A 15,688-nucleotide genomic window follows, 5' to 3' on the forward strand; every position below is an offset into this window, starting at 1 on the left:
GGTGAGGTAGGAGGGGGCGAGGTGATGGACAGCCTTGAAGCCCAGGGTGAGGAGTTTCTGCCTGATGCGCAGATGGATTGGTAGCCACTGGAGATTTGTGAGGAGGGGAGTAATATGCCCAGAGCGTTTCTGGACAAAGATAATCCGGGCAGCAGCATGAAGTATGGATTGAAGTGGAGAGAGACACGAGGATGGGAGATCAGAGAGAAGGCTGGTGCAGTAGTCCAGACGGGATAGGATGAGAGCTTGAATGAGCAGGGTAGCAGTTTGGATGGAGAGGAAAGGGCGGATCTTGGCAATGTTGCGGAGCTGAGACCGGCAGGTTTTGGTGACGGCTCGGATGTGAGGGGTGAATGAGAGAGCGGAGTCGAAGATGACACCAAAGTTGCGGGCTTGTGAGACGGGAAGGATGGTAGTGCCGTCAACAGAGATGGGAAAGTCAGGGAGAGGACAAGGTTTGGGAGGGAAGACAAGGAGCTCAGTCTTCGATGGTGAAATCATCTGGGACATGGTATCAAAACTCCAGAGTAATAGTAGTGATATTTAGATATGTTTATGCACACTAATCATGGCACATCAAACATTGGTCTAAGTAAATCACAAATTCATGACATAATAAAGGAAAACTAATTTTTGCAGATGTAACAGTCAGTTTAAACATATATTACCAATGAATTAATCATATTTGTTGAGCGCTTACTATTTTCAGAGCTTGGAGAGTACAATAAAAAAATTAGAAGACAAGTTCCCTGCTCATAATGAGCTTACAGTCTAGAGGGGGAGACAGATATTAATATGAATGAATCAGTAATTTATAATACAATTTTGATTTATGTGTATCATTTATAATAATATTTACATGAGGACATAGAATACAATAGTTCAATAGTAAATATAATATTGTATAATCCAGTTACAGTAAAACTGGAGTGTCTAAAATACTTTGTTTCCCTCCAATTTCAATGCACCTCTTATCCATTGGAAACATATGGCCGCTCACGAAAACCTTAGGCTGGATGCATCATGGAGAAAGGCAGGAAAATGATGCTTTTCCTTGAGAGGGAATTATTTTCTCATAAAGTAACTAATAATAATGCCATGGCTAACTGGGGAACAGAAAGCAAGGAAGGCAGGGAAGATATTTTTTAGGACACAGAGATAAACAGTTCAGACAATTCCGCATCCTGGTTGAAAATTGAGAGTTAACTATGAGATGGAGCAGTAGGGCATGCACGGTTAAGTAAGATACAGGTCTTTTGGAAAAACTCTCATAAGGAAGGAAAAATGAGGCAAAAGAGAAAACAGTGCCAGGCACTGCAAGAAATTAAACATCACAACACAAGAGACAGGTTTTTCATGTGCACAATGTGAATGAATTCTTGGGTCCTAATTGGCCTTAATATGATAATAATAATAATGATGGTATTTGTTAAGCGCTTACTATATGCCACTCCCTGTTCTAAGAACAGGAGTAGATGCAAGGTAATCAGGTTGTCCCAAGTGGGGCTCAAAGTCCTAATCCCCATTTGACAGATGTGGTAACTGTGGCACCGAGAAGTTAAGTGACTTGTCCAAGGTCACACAACAGACAAATGTGGAGCCGGGTTTAAAGCCCGTGGCCTTGACTCCGAAGCCCGTGCTCTTGCCACTAATAATAATAATAATAATAATAATAATAATAATAATAATGGCATTTATTAAGCACTTACTATGTGCAAAGCACTGTTCTAAGCACTAGGCCATGCTGGCCATTTCAGCCACTCACTCACTCATCGTTGAACTTCATCTATCCCTGATTCTTTTGCTACGGGATTCTGTGAACATCAGTTCTATGTTTACCCTATCCTCCCCTACTTCGACTTCGTCAATCATGGCCCCTCTCCGCTTTCTTCTTTCCAGTCTGGAAAGTGCACTTTTTTTTCAGCTCTAATCTTTCCAATTGACCACCATGCAGAATTACTCCATCCCACTCGGCTTCATGGTTCCCCTCATGGGGGAATCTTTAGCTCTATACATCCTTCCTAAAATGGGGTGGCTGTAACTGCGTGTAGTTTTTCCCAATTGGCTGTGTTGATCGATGAGCTTCAGTGATCTATACCTCCTCTGTCCCTCAGCTAACTAACTGAGCAGCATAGTTCATAGAGCACGGGCCTAGGAGTTAGAAGGTCATGGATAATCCTGTTATGTGACTTTGGGCAAGTCGCTTCACTTCTCTGTGCCTCAGTTACCTCATTCATTCATTCAGTCATATTTATTGAGCACTAACTGTGTGCAGAGCACTGTACTAAGTGCTTGGGAAGTTGGCAACATAGCGGTAGGAGGAGTAATAGTAGTAGTAATAGCAATAGGATTTATTAAACAACTACTGTGTGTAGAGCTCTGTACTAAGCACGGGGGAAAAAAACTACACAAGTGAGAGTTAGACATGATCCCTGGCCCTCCAGGGGCTCACAACCTCATCTGTAAAATGGGGACTGAAACTGTGAGCCCCTTGTGGGACAAGGACTCTGTCCAATCCAACTTTCTTCTATCAACCCCAGCGCTTAGTACAGTGCCTGACACGCAGTAAGAACTTAACAAATACCATAATTATTTTTATTATTATTATTGTTGCTTCTCCTTACAGTACTCTGCACACAGTAAGCACTCAATAAATACGATTGAATGAATTATGCTGCATATAAGCTTGCATCAATTTCTTTTATTATTATCATCATCATCATTATTAGTGATAATGATAATAATCATAATAACTGTGGCTGTTGTTAAACTGATTAATGATATTTACTGAGTGCATAATTGCTTCTTGTTTCAAGCAGTATAGTGAGCATTGAGGTACATACCCAATACCATGCCACATGGTGGAGTTGAAAAACTAAAAGCATACCACTGTTGACCTCAATAGCAGTCAACGTGCCATCACGGTCATCTTTTCACATTTCAGAAACAATATTTTTGTAAGTGATCGTCAGCTATCTCTCCAGAAGATTTCATGAGATGAAGTAAAGGCGTATCCTTGGCGACCCATTCCTTCCAATCTCCTCAACCTTCTGTGAGTTAAGCAGTCTTTTGAAATAAATATCACTTTTACTTACTTTTTAAAAGCCATCCATTTTCACATCAGTGGCCAATAAAAACCAATGAGTATTATAAATATAGCAAACCATATACAGAACTAAAGATCTGAGGACAGTTGGACATAGAAAATGATTTTATGATGATGAATATCACATTTATGGTACTTTTTAAAAAGCCATCCATTTTCAAATCGGTGGCTTAATAAGGAGACTGTATTTATTATGACTTTAACAACCCAAACACTGGACTAAATATCTGAGGATAAGGCAGAGAAAATCATTTTCTGGCAATAAATATTACATTTATTTTACTTTTTAAAGAGCCATCCGTTTTCAAATCAATGGCCAATAAGGAAAATCTATTAAACCGTAACAAGTGTTATACTGAAGCCGCATTAGATAGTAAGATCCTTGTGCCTTCTGCTGCTGTGGTTGTTTTATGTTGTCGAGTTGTGTCCAACCCGTAGTGATGCTATGACTCTCTTAGAATGCCCCACTTATAATAATGGCATTTATTAAGCACTTACTATGTGCAAAGCACACTTCCATCTACAATCCTTCTGGTAGCATATCTATAGAGTTTTCCTGGTAAAAATCCAGAATTAGTTAACCATTGCCTCTTTCCACGCAGTAAACGAGTCTCTGCCCTTGATTCTCTCCTGCTGCCCAGCACAGGGGAGTTTTGGCTTGTAGCAGATTGCCTTCCACTCGCTAGCCACTGGCCAAGATAGGAATGGAAAGGATATGCCTCTGCTTGACTTCTCTTATAGTCCTGACTAGTAGAATATTGGAAACTCTCCAGGTGCCACCCTGAGAGATTGTGGCTTCTACCACTATTATATTCTATCACATGCTTAGCTTATTAGTGCCTTAGTAAACGCTACTAATTTTTTGACTGATTTATTGCTGCCAAGGAGCGCCAGTGCATTCTCAAAATTATTTTTTAGGAAGTCACAAGTGCAAAAGAAACATAAGCAGGAGTGGATGCGTTTTCTTTTCTTCTAAATCCTGACCTCATGTGACCTCTCAAGATAACAGGGGCTTACAAGCCAACACAGTTGATTAGAACTGTTGGAAAAAGCCCCATTGTCCTTTCCATAGGGAAAAATGTCTCATTTGGCAATATGGTCCTGGATTCAACTGGCTCTTGCTTATTTGTTTCTGAATATCAGTCAAGAAGAATGCAGTGAACATAGAAAGAGATTCTTTGACAGGGTCTTAGTTTTATTTTACGTCTGTATGACAAGGTCAAAGAGAGGGGGAAAATAGCCCAACACACAACAGAGAAAAACATGCAATAAAACCAGCCGCACACTGCCTAGCCTTAATTACTCTATTTATGTATTTATTTTACTTGTACATATCTATTCTATTTATTTTATTTTGTTAATAAGTTTGGTTTTGTTCTCTGTCTCCCCCTTCTAGACTGTGAGCCCACTGTTGGGTAGGGACCTTCTCTATATGTTGCCAACTTGTACTTCCCAAGCGCTTAGTACAGTGCTCTGCACACAGTAAGCACTCGATAAATACGATTTATTGATTGATTATCCTACCCCACCTATGGACTTCATCCCTCCCCCGTTAAGCACATTTCCTCCTTTCCCACTCTCTTCTGCATCACCCTGACTTGCTCCCTTTATTCACCATCCCCACCCCCGGCCCCACGGCACATGCGTAAGTATCCATAATTTATTTATTTATATCAATGTCTGTCTCCCCCCCCGTAGACTGCATGCACCATGAGGGCAAGGAATGTGTCTGTTTGTTGTTGTGTGGTACTCTCCCAATGCTTACAGTGATCTGCATACTGTAATCACTCAATAAATACGATTGATTGATTGATTGGGTACACAGCCCAGTGCATACTCGACAGATAACGTCGATAAAAGTTCTTCAAGAAGCTCCCATCTGCAGTCAGTTATTCGTCAGTCTCTTCAGGGGGGAAGCCTCTAGCAGTGCTTGGCACATAGTATGTGATTAACAAGCGCTTAGTACAGTGCTCTGCATACAGTAAGTGCTCAATAAATACTATTGAATGAAATACCATAATTGTCGCCATTACTGTCATTTAGCAGCGGTAATACAAAGAGTATATGTTGAAGCATACACTGAGTGTAGTACACTGCACTAAGCACTTGACCCCATACTAATGGTCCTTCCGTGAAAACTTCCTCCACAAAAGCCTTCTTATAACAATAATAATTATGGTGTTTGTTAAGGGCTTACTATGTGCTGAGCACTATTCTAAGCGCTGGGGTAGACACAAGGTAATCAGGTTGTCCCTTGTGGGGCTCACATTCTTAATCCCCATTTTACAGATGAGGGAACTGAGGCACAGAGAAGTCAAGTTCATTCATTCATTCATTCAATTGTATTTATTGAGCGCTTACTGTGTGCAGAGCACTGTACTAAGCGCTTGGGAAGTACAAATTGGCAACATATAAAGATGGTCCCTACCCAACAGCGGGCTCACAGTCTAGAAGGGGGAGACAGACCACAAATCAAAACATATTAACAAAATAAAATAAATAGAATAAATATGTACAAGTAAAATAGAGTAATAAATATGTACAAACATATACATATATACAGGTGCTGTGGGGAGGGGAAGGAGGTAAGGCGGGAGATGGGGAGGGGGAGGAGGGAGAGAGGAAGGAGGGGGCTAAGTCTGGGAAGGCCTCCTGGAGGAGGTGAGTCTGCCCGGACTCAAGAGGCTACTTAGTGGCCTCCTCCGGGTAGTAATCAGGGAATAAAATGCTTAATCTGTGGCAAGTGGCTTGTCCAAGGTCACACAGCAGACAAGTCTACCCCAGCGCTTAGAACAGTGCTTGGCACATAGTAAGCGCTTAGCAAATACCATTATTATTATTATTATTAAGTGGTGGCGTCTGGATTAGAACTCACGTCCTCTGACTCCCAAGCCCATGCTCTTTCCACTAGGCCACACCGCTTCTCGACCGGGTTGACCCATTTGGAATGAGCGGCTTCGTTTTCCGTGCGCTGGTGGTTCCAGTAACTGGAACCACATGTTGCCAACTTGTACTTCCCAAGCGCTTAGTACAGTGCTCTGCACACAGTAAGCGCTCAATAAATACGATTGAATGAATGAATGAATGAATGGTGCAGCAGCCATTTCGGATGCCTCCGAAGAGAGTGAATTGCACACTTTGTGACCCCTTCTTCCAAGTCATACTGCGTTTTGCTTTAACTTCTTCAAGGAAAGCTTTGCGTGCTGTGATCTTTCTTAGGGTGAGGAAACCGATTTTTTATTTTAGAACACCAGAGGCTGGAGCCTCGTGCTTCACGTGTGAAACCAGCCTGGTGTTTAAGGATGTTTCAGATCTCATTTTTCTGGCTTTTTTATTCTTTAAATGGTATCTGTTAAACACTTACAGTGTGCCAGATACTGCTGTGAGCAGCGGGGTCTTTCTTGTCTTGTGCGGTCGAGTCGTTTCTGACCCATAGAGACAGAACAGACACATGTCTTCCAGAACGCCCTGCTTTCCATCTGCAATCATTCTGGTAGTGTATCCACAGAGTTTTCTTGGTAAAAATATGGAAACGGTTTACCATGGTCGCCTTCCGTGCAGTAAACTCACATCTCCACCCTCGACTCAGTGTGGCTCAATGGAAAGAACACGGGCTTTGGAGTCAGAGGTAATGGGTTCAAACCCCAGCTCCACCAGTTGTCAGCTGTGTGACTTTGGGCAAGTCACTTAACTTCTCTGGGCCTCTGTTAGCTCATCTGTAAAATGGGGATTAAGACTGTGAGCCCCCCATGGGACAACCTGATCACCTTGTAACCTCCCCAGCGCTTAGAACAGTGCTTTGCACATAGTAAGTGCTTAATAAATGCCATCATTATGATTATTATCATAGGGAAGTTTTGACTTGTAGCAGATTGCCTTCCACTCGCTAGCCAGTGGTCAAGCTAGGAATAAAATGGGTTGGCCTCTGCTTGACTCTCCCTCTGTAGCCGAGACTGGTAGAGGACTGGAAACTCTCCAGGTGCGACCCTGAGAGGGGTAAGTAGAGAGGTAGATACAAGCTAATTAGGTTGTACACAGTCCATGTCCCACTTAAGGTGTACAGTCTTAATCCCCATTTTACAGATGAAGGAATCGAGGCCCAGAGAAGAGAAGTGACTTGCTCAAGGTCACAGAGCATACAAGCAGCAGATCTGGGATTAGAATCCAGGTCCTTCTGACTCCCAGGCAATGTGGGTCAGTGGAAAGAGCACGGGCTTGGGAGTCAGAGGTCATGGGTTCTAATCCCGACTGTCACTTGTCTGCTTTGTGACTTTGGGCAAGCCACCTAACTTCTCTGGGCCTCAGTTACCTCAGCTGTAAAATGGGGATTAAGACTGTGAGCCCCATGTGGGACAATCTGATTACCTTCTATCCCCCCCCAGTGCTAAGAACAGTGCTTGGTACATAGTAAAGGCTTAACAAACGCCATCATTATATGGTATTGACACCTATCTATGGTATTGACACCTGTCTACTTGTTTTGGTTTTTTCTTGTCTGTTTCCCCCTTCTAGACTGTGAGCCTGTTGTTGGGTAGGGACTGTCTCTATATGTTGCCAATTTGTACTTCCAAAGTGCTTAGTACAGTGCTCTGTACACAGTAAGTACTCAATAAATTCCCTTCAAGGCCCTACTGAGAGCTCACCTCCTCCAGGAGGCCTTCCCAGACTGAGCCCCCTTATTCCTCTCCCCCTCCTCCCCCTCTCCATCCCCCCACCTTACCTCCTTCCCTTCCCCACAGCACCTGTATATATGTGTATATGTTTGTATTTATTTATTACTCTATTTTACTTGTACATATTTATTCTATTTATTTTATTCTGTTAATATGTTTTGTTTTGTTCTCTGTCTCCCCCTTCTAGACTGTGAGCCCACTGTTGGGTAGGGACCGTCTCTATATGTTGCCAAATTGTACTTCCCAAGAGCTTAGTACAGTGCTCTGCACACAGTAAGCGCTCAATAAATACGATTGAATGAATGAATGATTGAATGAATAGACCGCATTGCTTCTCCTTTAAGCAGTGCCTTGCTCCCATCCCCTTGATTCAATCACATGTAGAGATACCGAGAGCAAGGATGGGTGACAGGATTGGGAAGGGAAGACATGATTCTATTCCAAGCATGTTTTCCACACATCCTGTCGCTGACCTGGAACTCCCTCCTCCTTCATAGCCAACAGATAATCACTCTCCCAACCTACAAAGCATTTTTCAAAATGATATCTGTTAAGTGCTTACTATTTACCAGATACTGTACTAAGAACTGGGGCAGATATAAAATAATCAGGTTGGACAGAGTCTGTGTTCCATGTGGGGCTCACAGCCTTAATCACCATTTTACAGTAGAGGGAACTGAGACAGAGAGAACCGAAATGACTTACCCAAGGTCACACAGCAGACAAGTGGCAGAACAGGGATTGGAACCCAGGTCCTCTGACTTCAGGCTGGTGCTCTGTCCTCTAGGTCATGCTGCTTCTGGGGTGCTCTTTCTCCCCATCCCACCCAGATCCCTAAGCACCCAAACACTGCAGTCCCAGACTATAGAGAATGTCAGCTGCAGAAGTGGCACTGGTGTTCTGCTCATGGTCAGCCCTCAATAAATATAATTGAATAAATGAATGAATGAAAATGATGGCAGTGAAGGTGACAGCAGCAGCAGGAGGAGCAAGGTCCTGTCAGGTCCCCAGCAGAGTTAAAAAACCCCCACAAATAATAATAATAATTGTGGTATTTGTTAAGCGCTTACTATGTGCCAAGCACTGTTCTAAGGACTAGGGTTGGCAGGTTGGACACAGTTCATGTCCCTCATGGGGTTTGATCCCCATTTTCCAGAGAGGCCTTCCCACACTGAGCCCACTTTTTCCTCTCCTCCTGACCATCCCCACCCACCCTACCTCCTTGACCTCCTCAACGCACTTGTATGGATATTTTTACAGATTTATTACTCTACTTATTTTACTTGTACATATTTACTATTCTATTTATTTTGTTAATGATGTGCATTTAGCTTCAATTCTATTTGTTCGGATGACTTTGACACCTGTCTACATGATTTGTTTTGTTGTCTGTCTGCCCCTTCTAGACTGTGAGCCCATTGTTGGGTAGGATCCATCTCTATATGTTGCCGACTTGTACTTCCCAAGCACTTAGTACAGTGCTCTACACACAGTAAGTGCTCAATAAATACGATTGAATGAATGAATGAATGAATGAATGAATGAGGAAACGGAGGCTCAGAGAAGTTAAGTAACTTTCCCGAGGTCAAACACCAAGATCTGCCCTTTCCTCTCCATCCAAATCGCTACCCTCCTGGTTCAACCTCTCATCTTATCCGACTGGATTACTTCATCAGCCTCCTCTCTGATCTCCCATCCTCCTGTCTCTCCCCACTTCAGTGTATACTTCACGCTATTGCCCGGATCATCGTTGTGCAGAAACATTCTGGGGATGTCCCTCCCCTCCTCAAAAATCTCCAGTGGCTGCTAGTCAACCTATGCATCAAGCAAAAAGACCTCACTCTCGGCTTCAAGGCTATCACCTCGCCCCCTCCTACCTCACCTCCCTTCTCTCCTTCTCCAGCCCAGCCCACACCCTCCGTTCCTCTGTTGCTAACCACCTCACTGTACCTCGTTCTCACCTGTCCCACCATCGACCTCCAGCCCATGTCCTCCCCCTGGCCTGGAATGCCCTCCCTCCACACATCCGCCAAGCTAGTTCTCTTCCTCCTTTCAAAGCCCTACTGAGAGCTCACCTCCTCCAAGAAGCCTTCCCAGACTGAGCCCCCTTTACCTCTCCTCCTCCCTGTCCCCCCCAGCCCTATCTCCTTCCCCTCCCCACAGAACCTGTATATGTTTGTACAGATTTATTACTCTATTTATTTTACTTGTACATATTTACTATTCTATTTATTTTGTTAATGATGTGCATTTAGCTTTAATTCTATTTATTCTGATGACTTGACACCTGTCCACATGTTTTGTTTTGTTGTCTGTCTCCCCCTTGTAGACTGTGAGCCCATTGTTGGGAAGGGACCGTCTCTATATGTTGCCGACGTGTGCTTCCCAAGTGCTTAGTACAGTGCTCTGCGCTCAGTAAGTGTTCAATAAATACGATAGAATGAATGAATGAATGAATGAATGAATGAATGAATGAGGAAATGGAGGAACAGAGAAGTTAAGTAACTTGCCCTAGGTCTCACAGCAGACATGTGGCAGAGCCGGGATTAGAACCCATTACCCCGACTCCTGGGCCCATGCTCTTTCCTCTAGGCCATGCTTCTTCACAGAGGAAGTAGCTTAGTACAGTGCTCTGCGCACAGTAAGCGCTCAAGAAATACGATTGAATGAATGAATGAATGAATGAATGGAAAGGATACAGTGTAACCAGAGAGGAAAGAGGGCAAATCTGGGGAAGAAAGAGGAAGACGGAAAAGATGAGTCACAGAAATTCCAGGAGGAGGGAAGGGGACAGTACTGGATTTAGCTCAATGGGACAGCTGTGTTTGGGTCACTCAATCAGCTCTCCTCCTCCACCTTACCTCACTGATCTTCTTCTATAATCCAGCCCACACACTTCGTTCCTCAAACACCCACCTACTCCCCATATCTGTCTCCTTTTTCTTGCCGTCGAATCCATGCCCGTGGTCTCCCCCTGTCCTGGAATTCCCTCCTCCTCCACATGTGGGAGACCACCACTCTCCTCACCTTAAAACCCTGATTAAAATCACAGTTCCTCCATTTTCCTTCCCTGATTAAGTCCCCACTTCTACACCATTTATGCACTTGAGGTGTATCCCTTAAAAATAATAATAATAATGACATTTATTAAGCGCTTACTATGTGCAAAGCACCGTTCTAAGCACTGGGGAGGATATAAGGTGATCAGGTTGTCCCACGGGGGGCTCACAGTTTTAATCCCCATTTTACAGATGAGGTAACTGAGGCACAGAGAAGTTAAGTGACTTGCCCAGAGTCACACAGCTGACAAGCGGTGGAGCCGGGATTTGAACCCATGACCTCTGACCCCCAAGCCTGAGCTCTTTCCACTGAGCCACGCTGCTTCTTAATCATCATCATCATCATCATCATCATCATCATCATCAATCGTATTTATTGAGCACTTACTATGTGCAGAGCACTGTACTAAGCGCTTGGGAAGTACAAATTGGCAACATATAGAGACAGTCCCTACCCAACAGTGGGCTCACAGTCTGAAAGGGGAAGACAGAGAACAAAACCAAACATACTAACAAAATAAAATAAATAGAATAGATATGTACAAGTAAAATAAATAAATAAATAAATAGAGTAATAAATATGTACAAACATATATACAGGTGCTGTGGGGAACCACCATCTCCTTAGCACTTCTGTATGTATCCTTGCGCTCCACCATTTCCCTTATCTGTAATCTATTTTAGTGTCTATCTTGGTTTTTCTTTCGAAAGGCACTCTGCTACAAAGGGCATCCTTGTTGCTATGGTATGTACCTTCTTTGAAGCTTTCAGCGTCCCAGTGTTCTGGCCAATCCTTGTGATGTACTTCATCATGCTTTTCTGTATTACTATGAAGAGGTAAATCAAGGTAAAGTGCCACGAGGAAGGATTAAACCCGGTTAGAGGATTTCGGGTGGAGTCCCTACCCATGGCTGAACAAACCAGTCGTACCTCGTGTGTGTTAGGCGTGCGTGCTCTACGGAGCCAGGTTTTTGAGAGGACTGGGATTGCCCCAAACTACAAGAGAAGTAATTGGCCTCCTGAAACATTATGGGCAACTGATTCATTCATTCAATCATATTTATTGAGCGCTTACTGTGTGCAGAGTACAAGTACTTAGCTTGTACTAAGTGCTTGGAAAGTACAAGCGGCAGCGTGGCTCAGTGGAAAGAGCCCGGGTTTTGGAGTCAGAGGTCATGGGCTCAAATCCCGGCTCCGTCAGCTGTGTGACTTTGGGCAAGTCACAACTTCTCTGTGCCTCAGTTCCCTCATCTTTAAAATGGGGATTCAAACTGTGAGCCCCAGGTGGGACAACCTGATCACCCTGTAATCTCCCCAGTGCTTAGTACAGTGCTTTGCATGTAGTAAGCGCTTAACAAATACCATCATCATCATTATTATTATTCCCCATTGGATTCTAACCTCCTTAATAATATTAATAGTAATACTTGCGGTATTTGTTAAGCACTTACTTTGTGCCAGGCACTAAGCGATGGGATAGATGCAAGGTAATCGGGTTAGACACAGTCCCTGTCCTATATGGAGTTCGCAATCTTCATCCTCATTTTACAGATGAGGTAACTGAGGCACAGGGAAGTTAAGTGACGAGCCCAAGTCCACACAGCCAACAAGTGGGCTGAGCCGGGATTAGAACCCAGATATTTTGACTCGCGGGCCAGGAATCTTTCCACTAGGCCTCGTTGCTTCTCAGTGTGATCAAGGATCATGTCTACCAACTCAACTGAAATATAATCTCCCAAACACTTAATACAATTTAACTCTGCACACCGTAAGTACTCAATAAATACCACTGGTTTTTATCCTTTGTGTTCAAAGACAATACCACTGTCAGAGAAGTTCACCTATGAAGGTGTGTGAAGCTATAAATGCTAATGGGGAATCTACGGTTCTGGCCATACTATGCATTCAAAAATGCTACCCCTTGTGTTGTAGGGTTTAACGTAGGTGCTTCTTAGCATCGCTTTCTCTCTTACCACCTTGTCTCTCACTCCTACCAAGCTCTCACTCAAAGAGCGACATTCCTTTCTTGATTCCTTTCTTGATTTCAACTCTCCATGCAGGTCTATCCTCAGCAACTGACTCCCAGTTTTAAGCTGGGATGCAAGATTTTCTGAGGCCTTGGGAGTGCCCTTGTCTTGTCTTAGGCTGTTGCGTCGTTTCCGACCCGTAGCGATGCCGCAGACCCATCTCTCCCAGAATGTCCCGCTCTCCATCCGCAATTGTTCTGGTAGTTGATCCATAGAGTTTTCCTGGTAAAAATATGGAAGTAGTTTTCCATCGCCGCCTTCTGTGCAGGAAACTCAAGTGTCCGCCCTCAACTCTCTCCCGTGACGCTGCTGCCCAGCATGGGGGAGTTTTGACTGGTAGCAGATTGTCTTCCACTCACTAGCCACTGGCCAAGCTAGGAATGGAATGGACAGGCCTCTGCTTGACTCTCCCTCCCATAGCCGAGACTGGTAGAGGACTGGAAACTCTCCAGGTGCCACCCTGAGAGGGGTGTTAGTGCCCAGAGCTGCAATACTCAGTGCCCAGTGAGTAACACATTTCAGCAGACAGAGCCGCCTGGCATGCAGAGAGAGAGCACATCTCTTCATGACCTGGGAGGTCCTGGGTTCTCATCCTGGCTCTGCACTTGTCTTCTGTGTGACCCTGGGCTTGTCACTTAATTCAAGTGCTGCTCATTCAAGCTCTCATCCTATCCCGTCTGGACTACTGCATCAGCCTTCTCTCTGATCTCCCATCCTCTTGTCTCTCTCCACTTCAATCCATACTTCATGCTGCTGCCCGGAGTATCTTTGTCCAGAAACGCTATGGGCATATTACTCCCTTCCTCAAAAATCTCCAGTGGCTACCAATCAATCTGCGCATCAGGCAGAAACTCCTCACCCTGGGCTTCAAGGCTGTCCATCACCTCACCCCCTCCTACCTAACCTCCCTTTTCTCCTTCTACAGCCCAGCCCGCACCCTCCGCTCCTCCGCCGCTAATCTCCTCACCATACCTCATTCTCGCCTGTCCCTCCATCGACCCTCGGCCCACGTCATCCCCCTGGCCTGGAATGCCCTCCCTCTGCCCATCTGCCAAGCTAGCTCTCTTCCTCCCTTCAAGGCCCTGCTGAGAGCTCACCTCCTCCAGGAGGCCTTCCCAGACTGAGCCCCTTCCTTCCTCTCCCCCTCGTCCCCCTCTCCATCCCCCCCATCTTACCTCCTTCCCTTCCCCACAACACCTGTATATATGTATATATGTTTGTACATATTTATTACTCTATTTTACTTGTACATATCTATTCTATTTATTTTATTTTGTTAGTATGTTTGGTTTTGTTCTCTGTCTCCCCCTTTTAGACTGGGAGCCCACTGTTGGGTAGGGACTGTCTCTATATGTTGCCAATTTGTACTTCCCAAGTGCTTAGTACAGTGCTCTGCACATAGTAAGCGCTCAATAAATACGATTGATTGATTGATTGATTGATTGACTTAACTTCTCCGTGCCTAAGTTACCTCATCTGTAGAATGCGGATTAAGACTCTGAGCCCCATATGGTACATGGATCACATCCAACCCGATTAGCATGTATCTACCCTAGCGCTTGGAACAGCGCCTGCCACGCGTTAAGCACTTAACGAACACCCTTAAAAATAGGAACGGCGGAAAGATGGAGCACTCTAGAAACAGTTTCTGGAACAGCAACAGGTTTCACAACTGCAAATAATAGTCATGATAATGAATGCAGTATTAAGTGATTTTTTAATGGTATTTGTTAAGCTCTTACTATGCAATTTTTATGTACCAACCACTGTACTAAGCCTGGGTTAGATACAAGATAATCAGGTCTGACACAATCCTAGTTATTCAATCCTTTCATTCAATCATATGTACTGAGCACTTACTGTGAGCAGAACACTATACCAAGGGCTTGGGACAGTATGACAATAAACAGACACATTCCCTTTATTAAGCATCTGTTAAGTGTTACTATGTGTCAAGTACTGTTCTATGCCTTGGGATAGACAAGTGAATCAGGTTGGGCATAGTCCCTATTCCAGATAGGATTCACTGTCTAAACGCTCTGGGCGTGTCAACCCCTCCTTAAAAATCTCCAGTGGTTGCCTATCAACATTTGTTGGAAGCAAAAACTCCTCACAAATGGCTTCAGAGCTCTCCATCACCTTGCCCCCTCCTACCTCACCTCCCTTCTCTCCTCATCCCCTCGCCTCCTCCTATGTCACCTCTCTTCTCTCCTTCTCCAGCCCAGCCCGCACACTCCGCTCCTCTGGTGCTGCTCACCTCCTCACTGGGCCTCATCCTCGCCTGTCCCACCATCGACCCCAGGCCCACGTCCTACCTCTGGCCTGGAATAATAATAATAATAATGGTATTTATTAAGCGCTTACTATGTGCAAAGCACTGTTCTGGAATGCCCTCCCTCTGCACATCCACCAAACTAGCTCTCTTCCCCCCTTCAAAGCCCTACTGAGAGCTCACCTTCTCCAGGAGGCCTTCCCAGACTGAGCTCCCCTTTTCCTCTGCTCCTCCTCCCCTCCCCATCACCCCTACTCCCTCCCTCTGCTCTATCCCACTCCCCGCCCCACAGCACTTGTGTATATTTGTACATATTTACTATTCTACTCATTTTATTAATGATTGTATATATCTATAATTCTCTTTATCTATTTTGATTCTATTGGTGCCTGTCTACTTGTTTTGTTCTGTTTTCTGCTTCCCCCTTCCAGACTGTGAGCCCGTTGTTGGGTAGGGATCATCTCTATCTGTTGCCAAATTGTACTTTCCAAGCAGTGCTCTGCACACAGTAAGCAGTCAATAAATACAATTAAATCAGTGAATGAACAGAT

The 15,688-nt window shown here is 44.4% G+C and overlaps 2 non-coding genes across 2 annotated transcripts; both read right to left on the minus strand.

Annotated features, from left to right (window-relative positions):
- Positions 1-6,966: 6,966 nt before the first annotated feature.
- LOC119927795 lies at positions 6,967-7,103 on the minus strand. Its single transcript, XR_005450765.1, has one exon. It is a non-coding gene; the product is annotated as a small nucleolar RNA SNORA7 (small nucleolar RNA).
- A 6,094-nt stretch (positions 7,104-13,197) lies between these two features.
- LOC119927675 lies at positions 13,198-13,335 on the minus strand. Its single transcript, XR_005450656.1, has one exon. It is a non-coding gene; the product is annotated as a small nucleolar RNA SNORA7 (small nucleolar RNA).
- Between the last annotated feature and the right edge of the window lie 2,353 nt (positions 13,336-15,688).

The sequence above is a fragment of the Tachyglossus aculeatus genome, chromosome 4 (genome assembly GCF_015852505.1).
Source record: "Tachyglossus aculeatus isolate mTacAcu1 chromosome 4, mTacAcu1.pri, whole genome shotgun sequence".
NCBI classification, from domain to species: Eukaryota; Metazoa; Chordata; class Mammalia; order Monotremata; family Tachyglossidae; genus Tachyglossus; species Tachyglossus aculeatus.